This window comes from Saccopteryx bilineata, chromosome 3 (assembly GCF_036850765.1).
Source record: "Saccopteryx bilineata isolate mSacBil1 chromosome 3, mSacBil1_pri_phased_curated, whole genome shotgun sequence".
NCBI lineage: Eukaryota > Metazoa > Chordata > Mammalia > Chiroptera > Emballonuridae > Saccopteryx > Saccopteryx bilineata.
The window spans coordinates 8,484,861-8,508,926 of record NC_089492.1 but is presented as its reverse complement, the minus strand read 5'-3'; the positions used below and the strand labels follow the sequence as shown (position 1 = coordinate 8,508,926).

At 49.5% G+C, this 24,066-nt stretch overlaps 1 protein-coding gene across 3 annotated transcripts in view; it reads right to left on the bottom strand.

Moving 5' to 3' along the window:
- Nucleotides 1-24,066, bottom strand: part of ASAP1 (ArfGAP with SH3 domain, ankyrin repeat and PH domain 1) — a 315,266-nt gene that overhangs the window by 290,247 nt on the left and 953 nt on the right. The window lies entirely within an intron of this gene.

Genomic DNA, 24,066 nt, shown 5'->3' with positions numbered 1-24,066 from the left:
TACTGTTTCTGTTCTGGGGTCTGGCCAAGCCCTGTCACCTCTCAGTTTCCACTTCCTTGTCCACACGAGAAGGACAGGCAGCAGCTAACTCTTGGGGTGGTTGTACAATAATTCCTGGCACATAGTCGGTGCTGACTGTAGTTGATTACCAAGGAGGTGCGGGCCCTTGTCTGGCTTGTTCACCAGAAAAGTCTCAGTACTTGTAAGGACTGGATACATATACTTCTTAAAGTATTGTAATAGAATTCACCATCTTCACCATTCTTAAGTGTAGAGTACAGTAGTGTTAAATACATACATTCTGTTGTGCAAACCCTCCCCAGAACTTTTCCATCTTGCAGAACTAAATCTCTGTAGCCATTGAACAACTCCCACTGCCCCTCCCTCCAGCCCCTGGCAACCCCTCGTCTACTTCCAGTATGAATCTGACCACTCTAGGCATCTCACATACGTGGGGTCACAAGGTCCTTCATTTTTCTGTAACAAGCTTAGCACATGTAGCACAATGACTTCAAGGTTCATCCATGCTGTAGCATGTGTGACAATGTCCTCCCTTTGCAAGGCTGGCCAATATCCCCCCGTCGGGATGGAGCACACTTAGTTTATCGATTCCTCCTCTGATACACAGGGTTGCTCCCGCCCTTTGGCTACCGTGAGTAACGCTGCCGTGAACAAGAGTGCAAGTCTCTCTTTGAGATCCCGCTTTCCATCTTTGGGAGAGAGCCCCAGAGTCAAGTTATTGGATCACCTGGCAGTTCTACTTTTTCATTCCTGAAGAACTGCCACACCGAGTTCCACAGAGGTTGTCCCATTTTACCACCCCACCAACAGTGTGCAAGGACTCCGGGACACTTCTAGGACAGGCGATGTAGTGGAAGCATACGTGAGTGACATATGTGTTGAATGACAAAAGTACACAATAAATACTTTTTGACGGGCTGACACTCTCCCTCGGGTGACTTACTGTCTCAGTGAGTACACCTACAAACAGGAAATAAGAACAAAATGTCGTGGATGCAACGGCAGGAACACGTTAGGAACCTTCACACACAAAGGCTAATTGTTCCTGTGACCTCACTCAGTACCAGATGTTCCCCCCAGGACAGGGACCACGACTTACTCCCCTCCGAATCTCTGACCTTGACCCCCAAGGCCCGGCACTGGGGTAGGGGTACAGCAGGCTCACAGCAGTTATTTGATGAAATATTAAAGATGAGCAGGTTCAGTCAAGGAAGGCTTCCTGGAAGAAGATGGCTTTGAAAGAGGGAGAGTAGTCTGGCAGAGAAAAGGAAGAGCAGGTGACTGACTCATTACTGTCATTGCATTCCTGAAGGCAGAGGCAGTTTGTGGCTAAGACTCAACACAATAATAAAGTCACCTGACACAATGATGCAGCAGGATTTATAGGGGCTCAGTAAATTCCTGGTGACTGAATACATGATTGGAACAAGATTAAAAAAACAAAAAAAAAGGCCTGACCTGTGGTGGCGCAGCGGGTAAAGCGTCAACCTGGAAATGCTGAGGTTGCCGGTTCAAAGCCCTGGGCTTGCCTGGTCAAGGCACATATGGGAGTTGATGCTTCCAGCTCCTCCCCCCTTCTCTCTCTCTGTCTCTCTCCCCTCTCTAAAAATGAATAAATAAATTAAAAATAAAACAAAACAAAAAAAAACAAAAAAGGGAGCTATCAGAAAGACTTTTGTGCCCTGGCCGGTTGGCTCAGTGGTAGAGTGTCGGCCTAGCGTGCGGAGGACCCGGGTTCGATTCCCGGCCAGGGCACACAGGAGAAGCGCCCATTTACTTCTCCACCCCTCCGCCGCGCTTTCCTCTCTGTCTCTCTCTTCCCCTCCCGCAGCCAGGGCTCCATTGGAGCAAAAAGATAGCCCAGGCGCTGGGGATGGCTCTGTGGCCTCTGCCTCAGGCGCTAGAGTGGCTCTGGTCGCAACATGGCGACGCCCAGGATGGGCAGAGCATCGCCCCCTGGTGGGCAGAGCATCGCCACTGGTGGGCGTGCCGGGTGGATCCCGGTCGGGCACATGCGGGAGTCTGTCTGACTGTCTCTCCCTGTTTCCAGCTTCAGAAAAATGAAAAAAAAAAAAGAAAGACTTTTGTGTGAGTGGTCACATGAGAAATTGAGGTTCCTTTTAAACTATAGGAAAATACTCATGTGACCTAAACTCACCTTGTCCCCCCCACCACCTCCCGTGGAACAGGAAGCCCTAGAAGAAGCCGGCTTTCAGCCCTACTCTGGGAAGCCTGTGACCAGGGGCACCTCTGTTGGACTGACAATCCCAATCCTCCCACTTCTTTCCGGAAGCCCATCTCTGCTTCTTAGGAATTTTACTGCCTGTTCACTTACAAGACTCAGCCAATGGCTCCAGCACTTCTTTTGAAAAGAAAGTTTTCCCAAAGTCAAGACTCCTTCCTTCTGACGAGGATCAGAATCTTTTCTCTGTCGCAGTTTGCCTCCAAAGTGCTGCAGGTGCTACCTGCTTTGAAGACAAAACCATCTAACGAAAAGTCAGCTGGCTCCTGAAAGCCTCAGGTGTCACAATGCCAGGGTTCCACAACAATCGTTCCCAGGAGAATGGAATTCAGAACATCAGGGGATGTTCCTGCCGCTGTGGAAACACAAGAGGCTGAGCTGACGGAGGCTCCGTCCACCTTGTTACAAACACATCAAGTCTTACATGAGTGAGACTCGAGTGGTTTACAATACATGGCCAAAAGAGAAAGAGAAACAGGGGGACCCTATGGCAGAAGAAAGGTCACAGCTCCCAAAGGAAACCGCAAAGGGACAGGAGGGAGAGGAAAGGGCAGACAGAGGGAGAAAGGGAGGGAAAGAAGGAGGAAGGAAGGAAGGAAGGAAGGAAGGAAGGAAGGAAGGAAGGAAGGAAGGAAGGAAGGAAGGAAGGAAGGAGGGAGGGAGGGAGGGAGGGAAGGAGGGAGGGAGGGAAAAGAAAACATGGTATAAGCTACATATCATTTTTATTATTACGGAATATAGTAGCAGTGAACTTCAACTTTAAGTTACACAAAGTGAACAGAAGTAGACCAAACTTTGATGTCTCTTCCTTTCTGTAACAGCCCTATTGAGATATAACTCACATACGATCCGATTCACCAATTTAAAGTAAACAGTTCGACGGTTTTAATATAATTCACAGGGTCCTGCAACCATCACAACTGATTTTAGGCTATTTCCACCCCCCCTCCAAGAGGAACCCCATACCATTAGCAGTCACTCGCCATTCCACCGCTACCCAGGCCCAGCAAAAACAGAGCAAACACAGTAAGCTTTCTTCACAGAGTCGCCTGTTCTGGAGATTTCATATATATGGCAACCTACAATAGGTGGGGTTTTTAAATTCCTTTTTTTGTGGAACATCTAGAAGCAGATTCTGTTTTCCAAACTCCTGGTTGAACTCAGGCCTCTGGTTCTAATCGAGTCAGGCCTCATTATAACCCTGGAATGGTTACAATGGCCGTGAGCCAGAGGGGAGATGACAGGGGCTGGACAGCGTCACAGGAGGCCAGCGCCGACTGAGGATGGCACTCTGCCCCCACGCCTCAGCCCAGCACAGCCCTGCAGCAGCGAGGGCACCAGCAACTCCGGGCAGCCTCCATCCCGATCCCGATCCCGGCATGGTGCGTGGCGGGAAAAGCACGCGTTTTTGTCAAACAGATGATCCAAGGAACACCCCCGGGAAGCCAGTGGGGGTTCCCCCCAGCATCTGTCCTCATTCTTGAGTTCAGCTGGGAGTCCCCTCCTTCCAAGAAGCGCATGTCCTTGCAGTTCCCGGGTGTGGGCCCAACCGGTTCAAAACCCTCCCGGAAATTGGCCAGGAACTGCTGCAGGGGGTACACGACCCAGGTCGGGTCGACCGGACTTGAGGCTGGAGGTTTCTGGGAAGGCTGTCTCTCCATCCTCTACAGGAGGTTCTGGAAATGGTACTTTCTCCCTTCCTCATGGGGTGTCGCGATGGAGATGGGAAACTCGGGGGGGACTGCAGCCGGTGTCACCACCAGCCTTGGGGAGAAGCCCACGTGAAGGACAGACACAAGGACACGAGGACGACGGGCCGGGGCTGGGCTGCTGGAGCGGAAGCTCATTCCGGGTCCCACTGTGCCGCGCGCCCCTCACGCTCCCCTCCCCTTCTCCGTGCCTCAGATAGACCCTTCGGGGCTCATGGTGCAAGGGCTTCCTAGCCCTCTGGTTTGCAGGCTGGTTTTAGCCAGCATGGGGATGACACAGAGGGGAGAATGAGGGCTGCACCCCGCTACCATCCCCCACCCTCTGCGGGTCCCTGTGCACTGCCTGCCGGGCCCTCGCGCACAGCCCTCGCTGTCTCCAGGTTCCCGTACCTGTTCCTTCCCCACCCCTCAAATAGACACGACACAGGAGCCCCAGGGTCACGTGCCCTGGCCACTGCACCATCCCTGGAGACTCGCCACACCTCCCTGCCCACACCTTCTCGGCACAGGAGGAGAGGCTCAAAGGCATTCATCAGGAGGAAAATGCAAGTCAAAACCACAATGGCATACCACATCAGACTCACGCGGTCAGCCATGATGATGATGATGATGATAACAATAATAATAAAATAACAGGCCCTGGCCGGTTGGCTCAGTGGTAGAGCGTTGGCCTGGCGTGCAGAAGTCCCGGGTTCAATTCTCGGCTAGGGCACACAGGAGAAGCGCCCATCTGCTTCTCCACCACCCCCACCTCCTTCCTCTCTGTCTCTCTCTTCCTCTCCTGCAGCCGAGGCTCCATTGGAGCAAAGATGGCCTGGGCACTGGGGATGGCTCCTTGGCCTCTGCCCCAGGCACTGGAGTGGCTCTGGTGGCAACAGAGTGACGCCCCGGAGGGGCAGAGCATCGCCCCCTGGTGGGCGTGCCAGGTGGATCCCGGTTGGGTGCATGCAGGAGTCTGAATGTCTCTCCCCATTCCCAGCTTCAGAAAAATACAAAAAAAATAAAAAATAAAAAATAACAAGTGTTGGCGAGGCTGCGGAGAAACGAGAACCCCCAGCCATTGCTGGGAAATGTGAAATAGCTCAGCCACTTTGGGAAGTCTAGGAGGGCCTCAAAAAGTCAAACATCGAGTTGCCAGATGACTCATCGATTTCATCCACCACACGTATGTACCCCAAAAGATTGCAAAGTGGTTTTCAAGCAAATACTTGCACCTGACTGTTCACGTGGCACGATTTACAAGAGCCAGAACCTGGAAACAACCTTCATGTCTATCAACAGACAGCTGGACAAACAAAATGTGCTCCCTCCGTACTGTGGAAGAGTATCCAGCTATAGAAAGAAATGAAGCCCTGATTCGTGCTTCAACATGAAACCCCCCAAAAAATGATGCTACGTGAAAGAAGCCAGGTACAAAAGGTTACATATGATACGATTCCATTCATATGAAACACTCAAAATAGCTAAATCCATTGGGTAAAGGGTTTCCTTTGCGGGATTAGGCAACGTATCATACTAAACGGCACTGATTTGTATAATTTAAGAGTGGTTAATGGTCAATTTCATGCCAGTTTTACTTCAGTTTTAGAAAATTCTTTTATGAAATTCTGCTTGAATGATCTCAACCCAAAGGTGCTATGGGTGCCCTGAGGGGCCAAGGACTGTCTGCCCCCCACCTCGCGGGTTGGCAGCTATGGGGGTACACTTCCTCGTTGTCTCATTTAGTCCAAACTCATTCTATGCAGCAGGAACTTTCCTCACTGATGTACCCGCTCAACCACATGCCGGCCGGTGACCTCAGGCCAGCGTCCGAGCTCCTCCGAGTCCTAGCTTCCTCATCTGTAAAATGGGGTTAATAATACCAACTTCGCTGGCTTGGTTTAGGATTACTGTACTATTCATTTCTCTTAACACCAAGTCATGAGTCCCCTCCGTGGTGAGCACACCGGCTGGTGGGCCTGGTATCAGGCGCTCCCGTGAGGAACACACAGGGGAGTGGAGGATCAGGCAGGCATTGTCACCTGCTTGCCAGAGCTGGCACCTCAGCGCCACCCCTTACCAGCTGTGTGACCCTGGGCAAGGGACTCCTCCGAGATTCCGTTCACTTGTCTATAAAATAAGGATAAATGTAAGTGAGGATTAAACATAAAGCCCTCCACATAGTTCTTGGCACATATCAAGTGTCGGATCAATGTTAACGTAATATTCACTACTGTGATCATCCTTATAGAGCTATTCTATATCATATTAATATATAAATATATATTATATATATATATGCACACATATAGTCCCAATAATTGGCCCTGCCTGAAGTTCAGTGTTGCTTCATCCTTTGCTCCCCTCCTCACCCCCAACAGCAACAGCACTTGGAGTGCGTTCTGTATACACTGAGTGCATAATAAATAGAACCACAGCATCTCACGTCAGGAGGGACTTTAGATCTCTCTAGACAAAGAATTGACAAACTATGGACTGTGTATCACTTTACTAGGAACCTTGCCTCCCCGGGCCAAACAGTCCCCTTTCCTTCAAACAAGCATAAAAGTGACAAGGTTTGGAGGCCCCCTCACCATCTGTGGCAGGGACTGCTTGCTGTTCTTCCTGGCTGTACAGCTAAACTACATTTCCCAGACTCCTTGTGGTGAGATGTGGCCATGTATCAGAGTGCCTGCCAAGGGACGAGGGTTGAAATGCTGTTGCCCATTCCTCATGTCAAGTTTTTAAGAAGAGGGATGCCTCCTCCAAACTCTTTATCCCTCTGCCAGTGGGTGCAGACAATGGCAAAGCCCTTGTGGGAGGACAGGGCCACAAAGGTGGGAGAAGCCTAGGTCTGTGAGCCACCACATGGAGGGAAGCCATCCACTGAATTAGAAATACCCATTTTGGACTTTCACACAAACTAAAAAAAGTCTTGTATTTGAGCAGTTAACCATACGGGACTATTTGTTATTGCAGCTATGATAACTGTACTACTAACCAATACACCAATCTAATCTCCTTAGTGTGAAATAGCCATTAAATTGAATTATATCTTGAGCACAGGCTCAGCCGGCTTGAGTGCAGGCTCAACAGCTTGAGTGTGGGATCGTAAACACAACCCCATGGTCAATGGCTTGAGGCCAAAGGTTGTTAGCTTGAAGCCCAAGGTCGCTGACTTGAGCCCAAGGTCGCTGGCTTGAGCAAGGGGTCAATGGCTTGGCTGTAGAGCTCCAGTCAAGGCACATATGAGAAAGCAATCAATGAACAACTAAGTTGCTGCAACAAAGAATTGATGCTTCTCATCTCTCTCCCTTCCTGTCTGTCTCTATCTCTGTCTCTGTCTCTCTCACTAAGAAAAAAAAAAAAAGGTTGAATTATACAAGGTTTCATTAGTTCACCCAAAAAATAAATCTTTGGTGGAACATCTATGGTGTACCAGATCCTATGTTAGATCCTGTGGGTTCCAAATAAAGCAATGCTGTAACAATATCCGCTCTTACTTGGGAAGCCATGATACAGTAAGGAAGACAGAGTTAGAAACAAAAGAAGTCACTAAAATGGTTCAGATGTTGTGTCAAAAGCCTATGCAGGACAGAATAAGGGACAACCAAGGATATAGCCAGTTCTGTTGGCAGCCAGGCTCATCAGGAATGGCGCCCTGGAAGGGGAGATACCCAAATTCAGGAGAAGGTGTTTGTCAAGTAGGCGGACGGTACAGTCACTCGAGGCAGAGGGACCAACCTGAGCTAGGGTGTGGGAGCCCGGGACAGGGAGGACAGAGTGAGGAAGATTACTATGATCTGAACCAGCACTTTCCAGACGAGGCCTCGTTTGCTGATGCAAGGCGAGGGTGCCCTCCCTGCCGGTTCACCTTACACAGCAACCCGCTCGGCCTCACTTGAGTTTTGTTTTTTAGAAATAAAACGCATAAATCCAATCACTAAAATAAAGTCATTTCCTCTCTCTGGACCCGTGTTTTCATTGGTATAAGCGGGTTGGCGAATAATATCAATATGTCATAAATAAATGGAAACTGGCATAAATATAGATTATAAGTCATTGGTTTTTACAAGTTGGAATTTGCAAAGGTGACCTCAAGCCCCCCCAGTACCTCGGGCTCCTGCACCTGGTCCCGCGTTCCTCTCCCCACGGTGTGTTTTTCTGACTTATCACTTATCTTGGGCTTCCCTGTGGCTCCTCCTAAATTCTTTCTGCCCAGATTCACCCCATTGTCCTTAGAAATGCAGACACTTCCCTTGCCATCTTCATCCTGCCTCCTTCTCTGTCCCCAAAACTCTCTCCCAAAGATCAACCTGTTGGAGGGGATTCCCTGCACCGCTGAGGTAGCCTGGTGATGGACAGACAGTCACGGCCCATCTCGGTTCGCTGTCCAGAAAAGGGGCGGGGAGCCAGGGAGAGAGCTGGGAGGCACTGGGCCTGGGTTCAAATCTGGAGGTCACTTGTTGATTCTGGGACCTCAAGCAGATCAGTGGGCAGGTGGAAGCCTCCATCTCCGCACAGCTGCTTCTTTCTACTCCTCGTGACAAGGAATAACAACGGCGAAGCTGGAAATAACCTCGAGGTCCCCGGTTTCACCTCCCACGTTGTACGGATGAGGAAAGTGAACCCTCAAAGTCTGAGCAAGTGGTATGAGGTCATGGTCGTTGGCAAAACCAAATCTAGAACCCATCTTCGAGAAATTGCGGTATTCGGTCAGTTTGCAACAATTATAGTCCGTGTTCATGCCTCTTTCTATTTAGTGCATGACATTCTGATATTTAAAGAAATATTGCATAATATCTAAACTCAATGATATTAAATAAATATAGGTGGACCAAAAGCGCTACAACTACCAAAAAAAAAATCATAGAATTCTCTTTATTTTGATATTGCTAGCCAACATTCTCATTGTACAGCTGAGAAAACTGAGAAGGGAAAAGGGTGTGCCCAGAGATACAAACTTAGTTGGGCTAACATTGGGATGCAAACCTCGGTTTCTGTCTTCAGTCACCATCCCCCCCCACCCTCCCCCTGCCACACACACACACACCAAATTGATTCTGATCACCAGATAAGCTAGCTGCTGCTTTTCTCCAAATAATTCAGAATATCTTCAATAGAAATATATACCAGAGTAAGGTTCTGAAGAGGTGGTAGGCAACATTCATATAAAAAGAACTACCACAAATCAACAAGAAAAATATATATACCAAATAAAAATGTAAGCAAAAGACGTACACAGATAATTCACAAATGAGAAAAACTGGTGGCTAATAAAGAGATGAAAATATTTTCCATAATAAGAAAAGACAAATCAAAACAACATTTGTCTTCGGCCAACCAGCCATGCAGAGATGAGCAGAAACGATAACGCACAGGACCTTATGCAAGGGTTTGAGGAAGTATGCACTCTTGGAAAACTGCTCTTAGGAATTACATTGTTAGGCCTTTCTGGAATGCAGTTTGGTAATATCTGACACTAAAATGAGCCTGCCCTCTGACCCAGCAAGTCTACCTCTAGGAATCTGTAATAAGTAAATATTCGGACTTTTTCCTGCATTATAGCAACAACCTCCCAACCTCTCCCTGCTTTGCTTCTATTCCTGCCCCATTCAACCTATTCTCTACAAAGCAGACAGCAGGATCCTGGTTTTAAAAAAAAGTAAGCCAAGATCATGTCACTCCTTTGCTCAAAACCTTCCAAGAGCTTCTTTTCTCAGAACTCTCAACAAGATCATGCCCTTGCTCCTACCCCATCCACCTTTTCCTCTTATCAATGGATTCCCATTATTCAAAAGAACTGACTTTTATTTGGGGCCTCTCAGGTGCCACAAACTTGTCCTATATGATTTGATTTTTATCTCCACCCTGCAGTGGACGTCAGCAGCACAAGCAGAAAGCTGGGGAAACTGAGGCACAGAGGAAGTAAGTCGCCCAAGTTCCCCAAGCAAGAACTGGAGCTGAGATGACCACCCTGGACTCTGACGCAGGACCACCTCATGCCCAGCTTACCTCTTTTCTACCACGACACATCATCTCTACAACACCCGAGGACCCGGGCAGTCACTTAAAACGTGGGGTTCAAGTTCACACACAGGTCAGACACGAAGGTGGTGCAGCTGAGGTCCATTGGGGGGTCCCCAAAGCCCCGAGCCACAGATCGCTCCTTCCTGGCTGCAGGCTTGAAGCCCAATCTCCTTCCCCATCTTGTCCTTTTTCAAGGTGCCCTATTTCCCGAGCTCCCTCCTGGGCCCCCACCTCCTGCCCCCCCAGACCACATCAGACACTCCTCCGACCACCCCACCCACGCTACTGTCCCGTGCTGCGCACGTCCCCGCCCCCGGGCCCCAGAGCGCCCCTCCTCCCCGGGCTGCTCTAGGGGCCCCTTCCCAACACGCAGCATGTTGAAAGTCACTTTGCTTCCCGAGGGCCTCTCTGCTCCTTCAGGCTCCCTCTCTCCACTGTCACACTGGGAACAGTGACTTCTAGTTTAACAGCAGGGAAGTTCTCGGCGAGTGTCATTTGGAGACGTGGCCAGAATATAGAACGGGAAGGTATACCACGCAACAAGCCTACCACAGTCAGACATGTGTGGCCATCCTTTTGTTCAGTGTTTAGGCCAATGATGATGATGATGATGATGATGATGATGATTCTTCTGGAATCAGCTTAGTTAACTACAGCTGCCATAACAAAGTACCAACAACTGACTGGCTTAAGGCAACAGAAAGGTATTATTCTTACACAGTTCTGGAGGCTGGAAGTCTGACACCAAAGTGTCAGCAGGGCCATGCTCCATCTGATGTCCCTGGGGAGAGTCTTTCCTTGCCTCTTCCAAGTTCGTGGTGGCTGCCAGCAGTCCTTGCCTGGAAGATGCATCACTCCAACCACATGGCCACCTTCTCCCTCTGTCTTCCCATCATCTCCTCTCTGTGCCTGTCTGTCAGTGTCCAAATTTCTCCTTTATAAGGACACCAGACATACTAGGGTGCCTACCCACCCTAGTGACATCATTTGAACTTCATTACCTCCATAGGGACCTTATTTTTAAATAAGATCACATCCTGAAGCACCGGGGGTGAGGGCTTCCACAGCTTTTCTGGAGGACCCGATTCAACCCGTAACAATCCTCCCCGGAAGGAGGACTCACACTTCCACTGGTGGTTCCCACTTGCCAGGCACCCTCCACTCTGCTACCCATGTGCTACCGCCCCAGTTCCCACTCACAACCCCGGGAGACAGGAGTCTTAGCCTCTCCACTTGACAAATAGCAAGACCGAGGCTCAGAGAGACTCAGCACCTGCCCAAGCTCAGCAAGTGGCTACTAAAAGGCGGAGTTCAAAATCTTACCCAATCATCTACCCCACGAAAGCCCCTTCCTTCCTTCCTTCCTTTCCTTCCTTCCTTCCTTCCTTCCTTCCTTCCTTCCTTCCTTCCTTCCTTCCTTCCTTCCTTCCTTCCTTCCCTCCCTCCCTCCTTCTTTTTTCTTTTATACAAGAGAACATTTATTTAGAAAGTCAGAGAAGCAGAAGTGAGCCGTAGAAGAAACGGGCTCGGGACACAAGTTGCGGAGGCAACAGGAGCTGTTTTCTGATGCGGAGACTACCCTCTGCACATTTTCTATTTCAGCTCCGACACAGTTCCCATCTGCAAGTGCTCAGCGCTGTTACTTCCTTCAAACTGCACGTCTAAAATATCACCACTGAACTCAACTTACCCCAACCGACTCCCGGCTTGTTCCAGGATGGGAGCACCCCCCCACACACATATGTTATGTCCATTAAGATTCGTTCGGGAAGAACGTGTGTATTCTTCACTGAACTGATTCACGCCGCCCTGCTTATGCAAACGCTAGCATTTGCTGCTGTCTATAATAGCTGCGTGGAGGGCCGCCCTTCTTCAGGATGATACATCCGGGAACCCTGGCACCTGACCCAGGAGGTGGCTCCTGACTGCCCAGGAAGTCAGAGGGTGGCCGACGGAAAGAGCGAAGGGCCTGCGGTCCAGAAGCCACGCTGGAGTCTTGACTTCTGTTGCGTCCTCCACATTAATCCCCCTTAGTATCGGAGTCCCACTCCTTCTGGTCCTTGCGGGACCGCGTGAAAGAATTTCTCAAATGTATCAAAAAAGAGATGGTCAAACTCTTAGCTGCAAGAGCCTGAAGAAATAACTCATTCATCAAACACGAAATAAACATCTGGTCTGCCGTGGGGCGGGCACTAGGGAGTCACTGGGATGAATGGCACTGTGGGGGAGAAAGAAAACCCGAGAAAGAGAGATAGGGAGGGAGGGAGGGAGGGAGGGACAGAGAGAGAGAGAGAGAGAGAGAGCGTTTCAGGCAGGTACTTCTCATGCATCCTTCACCTCATTTCACAGGTGAAAAAAGTTCGTAGGCTCAGCAAGTTAAGCGACTTGTCCAAGGGTCCTCAGTGAGTGGACCGAGTCTGGCCTGAACCCAGGTCTGAGCAGCTCAAAAGCCAGGCTGTTTTGTTCCTCGTCTAACCACCCAGACACTGGAGACAGGGAATGAAGCTCGTCAAGTAGGAGGGTGAAGCTCATCTGAAGTGTTCAGGAGATTCCCTGGCAATGGCTTGGAGAAGGTGGGGAAAGTGAGTTAAGAAGAGGAGATGGCCCAGGGGAGGTCACATGGAAGCCCAGCCTGAGGCCAGAACCGTGGGGACATGCAGAATGGACTAGACTGGTGAGGCTGGGGTAGGCTTGTCCAGAATTGGCTTGGTTTGGAACAGGAACAAGAAGAAAGCGATGAGCAACAGGCTTTAAGAAAGCCCTCCCTCTTCTCAAAGCTCAGACCCCGGAAGCCAGGAAAACCCCGTCCAGCTCCACTTCCTGTTCCACTTGAACGGGAACCGAAGATCTGAAGCTGTGGGAGGAGAAGGAAAGAAAGAAGAGAGGAACCGGCTTGCTCCTTCGTCACCCCATCTTGCACTGAATTGCAGAACCCAGCCGTCGAGGGGATGCAGACCGGTAGGACCCGGCCCCCGAGGAGGTGGCGGTCTTGTGAGACACAGATGTGACTCAGCCTCACGAACAAGCCAGACAGCTCAGTGCCATCAATGGTTCTCCCTCCTCCCCAGACCCCTCATCCGATCAGCCCCCAAGCAAGGCCATCCTACTGCCTAGGTATCTTCCCCCCCACCTCCTGGGCCACTCACTCCCTCCATTCCTTGCCTCCTACTCCATCCGGTCCAGTATTGCCAGACCATCTTTCTAAAGGGCAAGAGTCCTACCACTCCCCTGCCTGAAGCCTTCGATGGCTCCTCAATGACAACAAATTAAAGCCCAAGCTTCAGAGTGTGGCTCCCGCCTTCTTCTCTGACCCCAGTGTACCCCACTTCAAACCCTGGGGTCCCACCCTATTGAGTGACTTGGTTCCCAGCATACACTGGGCTATTTCTATTACCCCTGTCCTTACTTTGGTGGTCCCTCCCACCTAGAATTTCCCACCCTTCCCTTGGCTCTTCTTCTGGCTAAGTCCCATTGATTATTTAACAAGCCTGTGACCCTCCCTGCAACATGGGGTCAGGCACCTCTCCATAAGCACCCGGCTATACCTTCTGTTCCCATACGATCACACAAACCACACTGGCTCACAATTTGCTGTGCACGTCTCCCCCTATTCAGCAAGATGGGTGTCCATGCTCAGTACAAGAGCTGGCACACAGTAGGCACTTCATAAAAGAATCAAAGGGGAGGAAAGGGAGGGAGGGAAGGACAACAAATGTCATGGTACTCAAAGAAAAAAAATAATTACAACAGGAAGGATCAGGCAAGGCTTCACGGAGAAGGTAAATTTGAGACATACTTGCAAGAATAAGTTGGATTTTTTTAGGTGGAGAAAGGGCAACTCGGCAGAAAAACTAAATAGCAAGACTGCAAAAGTATAAAACTATTATTTGGCTTGACCTTTGGTGGCACAGTGGATAAAGTATCGACCTGGAACGCTGAGGTCATGGTTTTAAAACCTCAGACTTGCCTGGTCAAGTCACATATGGGAGTTGGTGTTTGCTGCTCCTCCCCCCCCCTTCTCTCTCTTTCCCTCTCTCTCTTCTCTCTAAAATAAATAAAGTCTTTAAAAAATTACAATAAAAGTGTATGATTTGGTGGTGGCTTTCTAATTCAGTGGTAGCTACAGCAGGGGGGAGTGGGGAAAGGTGCACGGGACCCAGGATTGTCTATCAGATGAAGTGTCCATCCCATGTGTCTTAGTTAAGATGTTTTCTGGGCTACAACAGAAAACTTGGCCCAAAACAGTATAAAGGGCCCTGGCCGGTTGGCTCAACGGTAGAGCGTCGGCCTGGCGTGCGGGGGACCGGGGTTTGATTCCCGGCCAGGGCACATAGGAGAAGCGCCCATTTGCTTCTCCACCCCCCCCTTCCTCTCTGTCTCTCTCTTCCCCTCCCGCAGCCGAGGCTCCATTAGAGCAAAGATGGCCCAGGCGCTGGGGATGGCTCCTTGGCCTCTGCCCCAGGCGCTAGAGTGGCTCTGGTCGAGGCAGAGCGACGCCCCGGAGGGGCAGAGCATCGCCCCCTGGTGGGCAGAGCGTTGCCCCTGGTGGGTGTGCCGGGTGGATCCCGGTCGGGCACATGCGGGAGTCTGTCTGACTGTTTCTCCCCGTTTCCAGCTTCAGAAAAAATACAAAAAAACAAAAACAAAAACAAAAACAGTCTAAAGGTAGGGAGTTTAGTGTCTCGTTTCTTCCATCATTCTAGTCTGACACACTCAATATGCTCTCCCTAAGCAAGGCTTCCTCAAAGTCCCAAGATGGCTGCAACAGTACCAGCTATCACATGCCAATCCCACTATGTCCCATAACAGAAGAGAGGCTTTTAAATGACTCTTTTTCAGATGGAGGAAAAGACCTTTCCCATCTACCTCCAGCAGACATCCTTTCCTATTTCAGAGCCAGAGCTGTGTCACATGCCTATGCCTAAACCAGTCACTGTGCAGGGGGACAGGATCCCAGTGACTTGCCTGTGGGACTGGGACCGGGTTTCTGAAGACTCGTGTTCTATCAGCAAGGAAGAAGGAGAAAGGGGGGTTGATAAGCCTCCACCAGTGTCCACCACACTTTTTCATCCACTTGTCTCCAAAGTAAGTCGCTCACCAGAGCGTAGCAGGCAAGGATCCGACGCTCCACCCTTCTGGCGGTCTATTTTAGGTCTGAGGAAGTAACTGTCCTAGGAGAGGAAACTCGCTCAAGGCTGTTATGGAAAGACCTATAAACAAGGCCGCACGTAGTTCGGCTTCCAGACCAGGAGTTCTGTGATGGTGCGGGCCGGGGGGTGGGGGGTAGAAAACGGCCAGGATGGCTGCATTCCAGAGGGAAACCCCAAATGCCGCTCTATTTTAACTCAGAGTTTTACCTTTCCCCTTGGACACGTTTTCCTTCGACCTCCAAAATAATAACCGGTGCATTCCTACCATAAAGACTTTGACTCATCTCTTCTCAGCCTGGACTACCCTTCCCCACTCTGTCCACTTACTGAGATCCTGCCCACCCAGGAAGAATAAGATCGGTGGCACCTCTTTCTCCAAGCTTTCTCTGACTACCCTCCCGAGATCACTCCCTCCCTTCCCTGTACACTCACTCATGGCTATTTTCTTGTAACTTTCCTGCAGTGCGGACATCGGTCCAAAATTATAAACAGTTACACACCTTTCCCTTCCAATCGACTGTAAGAGAGTTCAGTGCATGGGCTAAGTTCTTTATCCTCGTATCCTGGGAGCCTGGCACAGAGGAGCTCTTTGCAAGAAAAGTTTGTGCAGTGAAGACTCTTTAAGTTGAATTAGTTTTTTCGTGTTTCCTCTCGTCATTGATCATGCAAATGAGAACTCTTATCCTGTTCGGAACCCACTCACTTTTGTTCAGTACCAATTATGTGCCTGGCACTCAGCAACTCACTGTGTATAATGCTTTATTTAACACCTTTTTAAAAAAGCTGCACGCTTTCACAAAATTTACATGAGAGGAAGCTGACACTCAGAAAGGCTAAGGACAGGCTCTCCCCCAAATCAAATAAGAAACAGGGACGTGGAATTCAAGGTCAAGTCTTTAGGGGCAATACTGTGTCATGGTCAAGGGAGTGGGTACTGAACATGGGTCACCTTGCTTAAAATCTTGCTACCTGTTAGTCATATGACCTTGGGGATGTTAGCTTCTGTGTATCTCCATTTCCTCCTATATAACATAAGGATAAAGGTGATGCCTATCTCATAGGGTTAGTATGAGGATTAAATGAGTTCATATAAAAAAAATCTGCTTAGAATAGTGATTGACATGTACTACTACACAGTAAGTGTTAACTATCTCTATGGATTCCAAGGCCAGTAGTTTTCCCATTGCTTCATGACAAATGCTTCTACCCTCCAATGACCAAATCCACTCAAATAAGAAACAGTGGCCTGCCTGACTAGGTGGTGGCGCAGTGAATAGAGCATCGGACTTGGACATGGAGGACCCAGCTTCGAGACCCCAAGGTCGCCAGCTTGAGCGCAGGCTCATCTGGTTTGAGCAAGGCTCACCAGCTCAAGGTCACTGGCTTGAGCAAGAGATCACTTGGTCTGCTGTAGCCCCCTGGTCAAGGCACATATGAGAAAGCAATCAATAAACAACTAAGGTGCCACAACAAAGAACTGATGCTTCTCACCTGTCCTGTGGTAGCGCAGTGGGTAAAGCGTTGACCTGGAACGCTGAGGTGGCCGGTTCGAAACCCTGGGCTTGCCGGGTCAAGGCACATATGGGAGTGGATGCTTCCTGCTCCTTCCTCGTCCTTCTCTCTTTCTCACTCTCACTCTCTCTCTTCTCTAACATGAATAAATAAAAAAATATATTCAAAGAATTGATGTTTCTCATCTCTCTCCCTTCCTGTCTGTCTGTCCCTATCTGTCCCCTCTCTCAGACACGCTCTGTCTCTGTCACACAAAAAAAAAATAAGAAAAAAAGGAAACAGTGGCCGGCTGAAGGACAGACCACCAGACAGATTAGGAGTTCCATTGTCCAAGGGAGCCACCTCAGAGGACAGAAGGTCAGGGTCAGGAAGGCAATGCCATGCACAAACTCCACCCCACAACGGCCCTCAGCTACAGCTCGGCCCTCATCTGTGGGGTCCCAGGGAGAGAACTTGTAAGGGTGTAAGGGTAGGAAGATCACACGAGACTGGGGCCAGCTCAGCTCTCCAGTGCCCAATTCTCGACCATACACCAAAGAGCAATCCCTTAGTGAGAATAAGCTGTGAGGACCCTTCCTTGGAGAACCCAGCGGCCACAATGGTTAACAGGCGGTCAGGGGAGGAAATCTCTGGAGCAAAGGGCCACTGAGGGACACACTGTCCCATCAGCCTCACAGACAAGAAAGACCCTAACCTCCCCCCCCCCCACCGCCCGCCATGTCCATGATCTCGCTGTGCCCTAGGGGAAGGGGAGTCCAACAAGCTGTCACCGCCTTTACACAGGTGAGGAAGTGAGGTCCCCAGAGGGTAAAGGTCAATACCAAGGCCTGGCCTAGAACTCAGGACCTCTGAGTCTCGATTCAGTGCTCGTCTCCATTATCATATCCTATCTTCTGCCTCAGTTTTTGTCTTATTCAACCACATTAATTTCCTCCCTTTCTTCCTTCTGTCCTTTCTCCCTAAACATTTGTCTTCTCCGTGTTGGGGGGTTACAAGGATGAACAAGTCACTTTAAGGCCTGGCTTCGCTTGCTCCCTCCCTCCTCCCCACCCCCACCCCCATTCTGTGGGGTGAACACAGGGAACATACTCAGTGAATCCTTGCTGATCTGAATGAGATCTTTTTGCTGCTTCTATTTTGATAAGGATTCTAATTTTCTTTTCTCAAAATGGCAGTTTTCCTTTTTTTGGAGGGGTAAATGTTCTTTCTTTTCCTAGTCCAGAAGAGAAAATGCAATGCATCGTGCCGGCAGGTTTCGTTGGTATCTACCACAGTGACAGGGGAGCTGAGGCCCCTCTACAAAGCCAGGACCCCCAAGGGATCCCAGCCTCCCCAGAGCGAGGGCCTGGACTGGTTCTCCCATCTGCGCGGGGAAATGGTAAGACTTCTGCCTGCCTCAGGGGTCCGGACAGGGAAAGAAAAAACTCCTATGCAAACTCTAAAGCCCTAGGCAGAGCCCAAAGACACACCACCAGTTCTGGGGATAAAAGGCTGGGGCCCAGCAGTTACCAGGGAAACTAGTCCAGGACGCAGGAGAGGTGAGACTCTCGGGGGGTGGGAGCCACCACGCTCCAAAACGGAAGACGCAGGAAACACGAGAACTCACGTAACAGAGCATCTGAAAGGCGACGTCAGCCCGTCCAGACAAGAAAATTCTAATGAGAGGATACCACCCAAGGATCACAGGCCAGTATGATTTGAAAGAGAACCAAAGAGAATTTCTAGAAGTAAAATGGAGAGTCGTTAAAAACTCAACAATGAGAAAATTCAAGAAATGTGGCAACGCAGCTGAGAGGTGGAAGCCAGGGCGCTTTGGTCAGCGCCTGTCATCTGCATGTGTGGCACAGGTGGCAAGAGGAATGACACAAGGCCCCTCGTCCCTGCCCAACCCCCTTAAAAGATGCTCAGTCTGCAGGTGAGGCGACCATGTGAGCAAACACACTTCCAGACAAGAATGAAGCCCTTGTGCGGGGTGCTCCCCCCCCCTTCCCCTGGCTCAGTACAGAAAGTGCGAGAACAGACGGCATGTGGGCTCCGCGGGAGACCCCAGAATCCTCTGGTTTCCTGTCCACTGACCACTCAGCCATCCTGTTATCCATCAAGGTCACATAGTCACATAACAAAGGAATAGTTGAGCACTCACTTTGTTTTCTTGAATTTGCAAAAATCTTTTTATTTGGAAATAATTTCAAGAATAAGAATAGTACAAAGAACCTCAATATGCCAAGCTCATCTATTATTAGTTTTACACCATAGCTTTGTTTTCTCTTTTATTCTTACTCACCTATACTTTTTATACAATATATCATTTGTTCTGAACCCCTGCCAGGCAAGGTGCATCTATCAGGGCCTCTCACTAGGTTGTTTTCTGCATTTCCACACAAAAGGGTAATTATTTAGATACAAAACTACCATGGAACAGGCACCCAGCATTGCTACATGCAGGGAGGGTGTTATAAAGGCAGCATCCTCAATGGGAAACTCTTGATTAGCCCTGGTGAGGGAAATGCAAGCTATTCCACAGAAGCGATGTCTTGACTCTCTCCTTCCTGTTCTGCCCACGGGCACCCGGACCAGCTCGGCCTCCGGAACTCCCCGCCGCATCTGGGGGAAGCGCTGACGGGCGCTTTTCTTTATTCCTGTTTAACCTGACTCCGACTGGGATCCCTGTGCTGGAAATGCGCTGCTTGCTAACTTTTCTGTTTTTCTAACTGTGCACTTTCTCATTTCCTGCCTTAGAGCAGGAGCGGAAGAGGAAACGCCAAAAATATTACAAGACAAGCTAGTTCGTGACAGTTCCAAGGGATGGGGACAGAGGGACCTCAGGCAACAAGGGACCTTGTGCTCTTTGCAGCCCAGCACTCTGGTGGCCAACAGCGCTAATGGGGCTCTCCAGAGTGCTGAGGGTCTCAGGGAGCCATCTGCTTGTGGGGAGTAGCTGAGACAGAAGCCCCCTTTCTCCAAATAACCGACAGGATGTTTGAAACCTGGTCTTCATTACCCCCTCACAGCCTCATGGCTGCGCACACATCATGGTGCGTTTCCGCGTTTCCCCGACGCACTCTTAGGTGGGGCCACCTGCCACACGCCACACGCCACAAGCCCAGGCCCTCGAGTTATTTTTTCCCCTGATGGGTAGGATGGATTCGTCCTGACTGAACCACACGCACTTTCCTGACCTGGCTAGCTTTGGGAACAGGACCAGCTGAGGGCGAGGACATGAGTGGAGGCTTCGGAACCTTGGTTTCAGCTGTACAAAAAGCACAGGTGTCAGAATTCCTGATGCACAGGAAATGACCACAGCACTTTTAAAGAGAGCACCAACCCATCACGCTGCTCACTCCGTCCTGGGAGTGGGTACAGGGGAGGTGGGCTGCCAGAGGGTTTTCATGGGTTGGTGAATTTCATCTATTCATGAGTCGGGGTGGGAAGAGCTAGCCTCCCTGTGTTGGTAGTAAACCATCTGGCCAAGAGCCCGAAGAATGCAATGAAATGAATCCTCAGCTCCAGCTGCTCAGGTAGGGCCCAGCATGGAGAAGAGCTTGAATGTGGGAATGAACACATCTCAGTAAGGAACAAATTTGGGGAGGGCAGTCAGGACACAAGTGGAAAATGGCCCCTACCCACGCGTCACTACCGTTACGAAGATTTCCCCGGCCTCCACTCCCTAGGGTTCCTGTAACACCTTCCCTTACCAGCTCCCAAAGATGGCCCCGTCCTAATCCCCAGGACTGGTGGGACTGTGTTAGCCTACTTGGCCCATGGTGAATTAAGGCTGAAGATGGAAGTAAGGCTGCTAATCAGTTGACCTTAAAACAGGGAGATCATTCTAGATCATACAGGTGACCTGATGTAGTCGAAAGGTCCCTTGAAAGTGGAACAGGAGCCAGAAGGGAGAACCCAGAAGACAGCAGCATGGAGACTAAGTCCAACATTGCTGGCTTTGAAGACGGAGGAAGGAGGACACGAGCCAAGGATTGCAGGAGGCCCCTAGAAGCTACAAAAGGCAAGCAGACAGAGTCGTACTCAGAGCCTCCAGCAGGAACTGAGTCCTGCCCACACCTTGATTTCAGCCCAGGGGGACTCATGTCAGACTTCGGACTTCCAGCACTACACGAGAGTAAGTCTGCATTGATAAAGCCGCAAGGTCTGTGATAACTTGTTACAGCAGCCAGAAGAGACGAATACACCATTTATCATTATACTTATTCCAATAAAATTCTTAATTATAGGCCTCTCTAACACTCCCCTCAATAATGATGACGATAATTGCAGCTCACATTTGTTGGGCATTTAGCATGTGGCAGCTTTTCCAAAAGTCCTACCAAGTTTTTTCATAGATGCAAGATCCTACAAAAAGGTAACTTCAATAGAACAAAACCAGGACGAAGGTAAACACAGGGGTCTGAGAGTGGGGGAGGGAGCTAGAGGCATCCTCAAGGGGATGAAGACACAGGTATGTTTTAAAAGATGAGTAGGCGTTAGCCTGGAAAAGAGAGGAAGAATAGTCCAGGCAGGGGGAAGAACAGAAGAGAAATGAGACGCAGGACATGTGCCGGCAAGCTCTTCGGTGGCTCAGCTTCAGGCTGATAATTTCTGCATTAGTATCTCCAGCCCGGAAGTCTTCTCTGAGGTCCAGAGTCACATGCCCTCACATCTGCCCACAGTCTCCACCTGGATGCCTCGCAGACATCTCGAGAAACTTGGCATGGCCAATATGGACCTCACTCTCTGCAGAAACATGTGCCCCCTCTAGTCTTCCCTGTCTCCCCAAAGGACACCCAGCTGTTCAAACCAGAACCCGGGAGTCATCCTGGAGTCCTTCCCCCTGCCCCGCCCCCATTCAACCCATCACCAAATCTCATCAGTTCGATCTGCAAGGTCTAACAGGTTACACTCACTTCTCTCCACCTCCACTGCTACCACCCTGGTGCGAGCTATCTTCATGTCTTCAGGATTAATACAATGGTCTCCCTGCTGCTACTCTTTGCCCCTTGTGATCAACAGTTCATAAAGCAGTCATCTCTTAAGACTGTCAATCAAATCCCACTCCTGAGCCTACACTCACCAATGCTTCCCTTTGTACTGGTGAAAGGAACCTCCCCAGCATGGCCCAGAACCCGCTGTGTATTCTGGTCCCTGTCTCCCTCTAAAACTTCACCTTATGCCACTCTCTCCCCACCACTTAGACTCCCCTCGACTTTCCTCACTCCCTGGAACACATCATGCTCTTTCGTGCATGGAGGACTTTGCACATCCTGATCCCTTTCCCTGGAATGCACTCCCTTGCATATTCTGCCTGGCCAGGTCCTTCTAAACCAGGGGTAGTCAACCTTTTTATACCTACCGCCCACTTTTGTATCTCTGTTCGCAGTAAAATTTTCTAACCACCCACCAGTTCCACAGTCATGGTGATTTATAAAGTAGGGAAGTAACTTTACTTTATAAAATTTATAAAGCAGAGTTATAGCAAGTTAAAGCATATAATAATAATTACTTACCAAGTACTTTATGTTGGATTTTTGCTAAGTTTGGCAGAATAAATCTTTATAAAACAACTTACTATAGTTAAATCTATCTTTTTATTTATACTTTGGTTGCTCCGCTACCGCCCACCGTGAAAGCTGGAACGCCCACTAGTGGGTGGTAGGGACCAGGTTGACTACCACTATTCTAAACCCTTCAGTCTCAGAGAAGTCTTTTCTTAGCAACTGGGACAACCCCCACCTCCACCCCACTTCACTTTGGTCATGATTTCCATCCCTTGTGCATTTCCTTCATGATAAGAATCACCACCTCTCATCTGTTAGAAGATCCCTGCTGCTTTCTTTTTGCCTAGCTCCTCTGCTGGAATGCAAGCTCTATGAGGGCGGGGCCAGGCCTATCTCGTTCATCTGCACTTCCCACAATGCTTAGCATGGAGCAGGTGCTCAATACAGGCCTGTGGAGTTGATTAATTACAGGAGAAAGGGTGAGGCTGACACTGGAAGATGAGGCTAGAAATAGAAGGCCTTGAACACATAGCCCCATTCCTTTTTGCACAACCTGCACCTCCCACAGAGGATCTACTCAGCAAATGTATCCTGGGCGAAGGAAAGCACGCCATTCTGGCTGAATCTGGAAAGAGCTGACCTTTCTGGGCAGGGCTCCCAAAGGAGCTCCCTCTCCTCCTTGGGACTCCTGAGGAGATAACCTGTCTAGGGCTTACAGCAAGGGCTCAGGAACTGCCGGCTGTCATTGTCACTATTGCTTATGTGGGGATGATTTGCGCATCCCATGGAAAAGGTTTCTTCTCGAGCCCATGCCAGATTCAGTGGGTGGGAGGGAAGTGGGAGAAAGCAAAACAGGAGGGGAAACGAGGACGGGATGCAGGATCTAGTCAAAGTCACTTCTTTCCTCCAGACTTCAGCCACCTGGGTGTGTGGTGGGGATGCCAGCTGGGAAGAGGGTCCATTCGTTTGGGGTCTGCAAGGCTCCGACTGATTTTGAAAATCTGGCTCACTATGGCTGGTGGTGAGGACTGGGGAGGTGGAGCGAGTTTCAATTTCCTTTACCAAATGGCAAGCTTGTGAAAAAGTCCTTTCTCTCTAACATTATCACATGCTAAAAATGAAAACCAGCCAGTCGGAGAATAGATGGGCTGCTTAGCTCACAAGGTACAGGAGGGCTGACACTCAAGTCTGGAGAACATCATAGGGTGCATTATGTGCTAAGATACTGCCCTTTTTTGGACCTGGAAGTTTCTTTTTTTTCACAAAAGAATGGGAGCAAGAAAATTAATTCCCTAGATAATAATGCACCCACTTTATATTCCAAATCTGTCTGGTGGCAGAATCTTCAAATCCATTTAGTGGCTCAACAGTAGGGGTTAGGGAATTATTTTTTAAGTCTATCTCAAAATATGCAGTTTGAGGTATCAACCTATTTTAAAAATAGTAATAGATCTAAGACAGAACAAGAGAAGGCATAAACAACAAAGATTAATAAGGTTAAAAAGACATTTCTAAATGTTACAAGGCTGACATCGAAAAAAGAGCAATGGTCTGGGAGTCTGAAGGTTGGTTCAGTGACCTTGGGTAAGTCATTGCATCTCTCCCAATCTCATCTGTAGAACAAGAAGGGGCTGAAACAGTTGTTCTCAAAGATCCCCTTTTCTTTGTTAAATGTTGAGATTTGATGCGTCCAGAAGACCTACATCCTCTTACCTCGGCTTTCCAATTGCAAAACGGAAGGGCTGTGGGGTAAAGGTTGCAACAGAGATAAAAGCTGGCCGCCGCACTCCATTAGCTTTAGTCCCAAACAGGAATTACTCAGCATCCCAGCCCTGCTGTCACCCAGAATCAATGATGCCAAGACAGCCCGACCAACTCTCTGGGTAAAGGGGGAGAAAGTTCTTGTTCTTTCTGATTAGTGCAGGTACAGC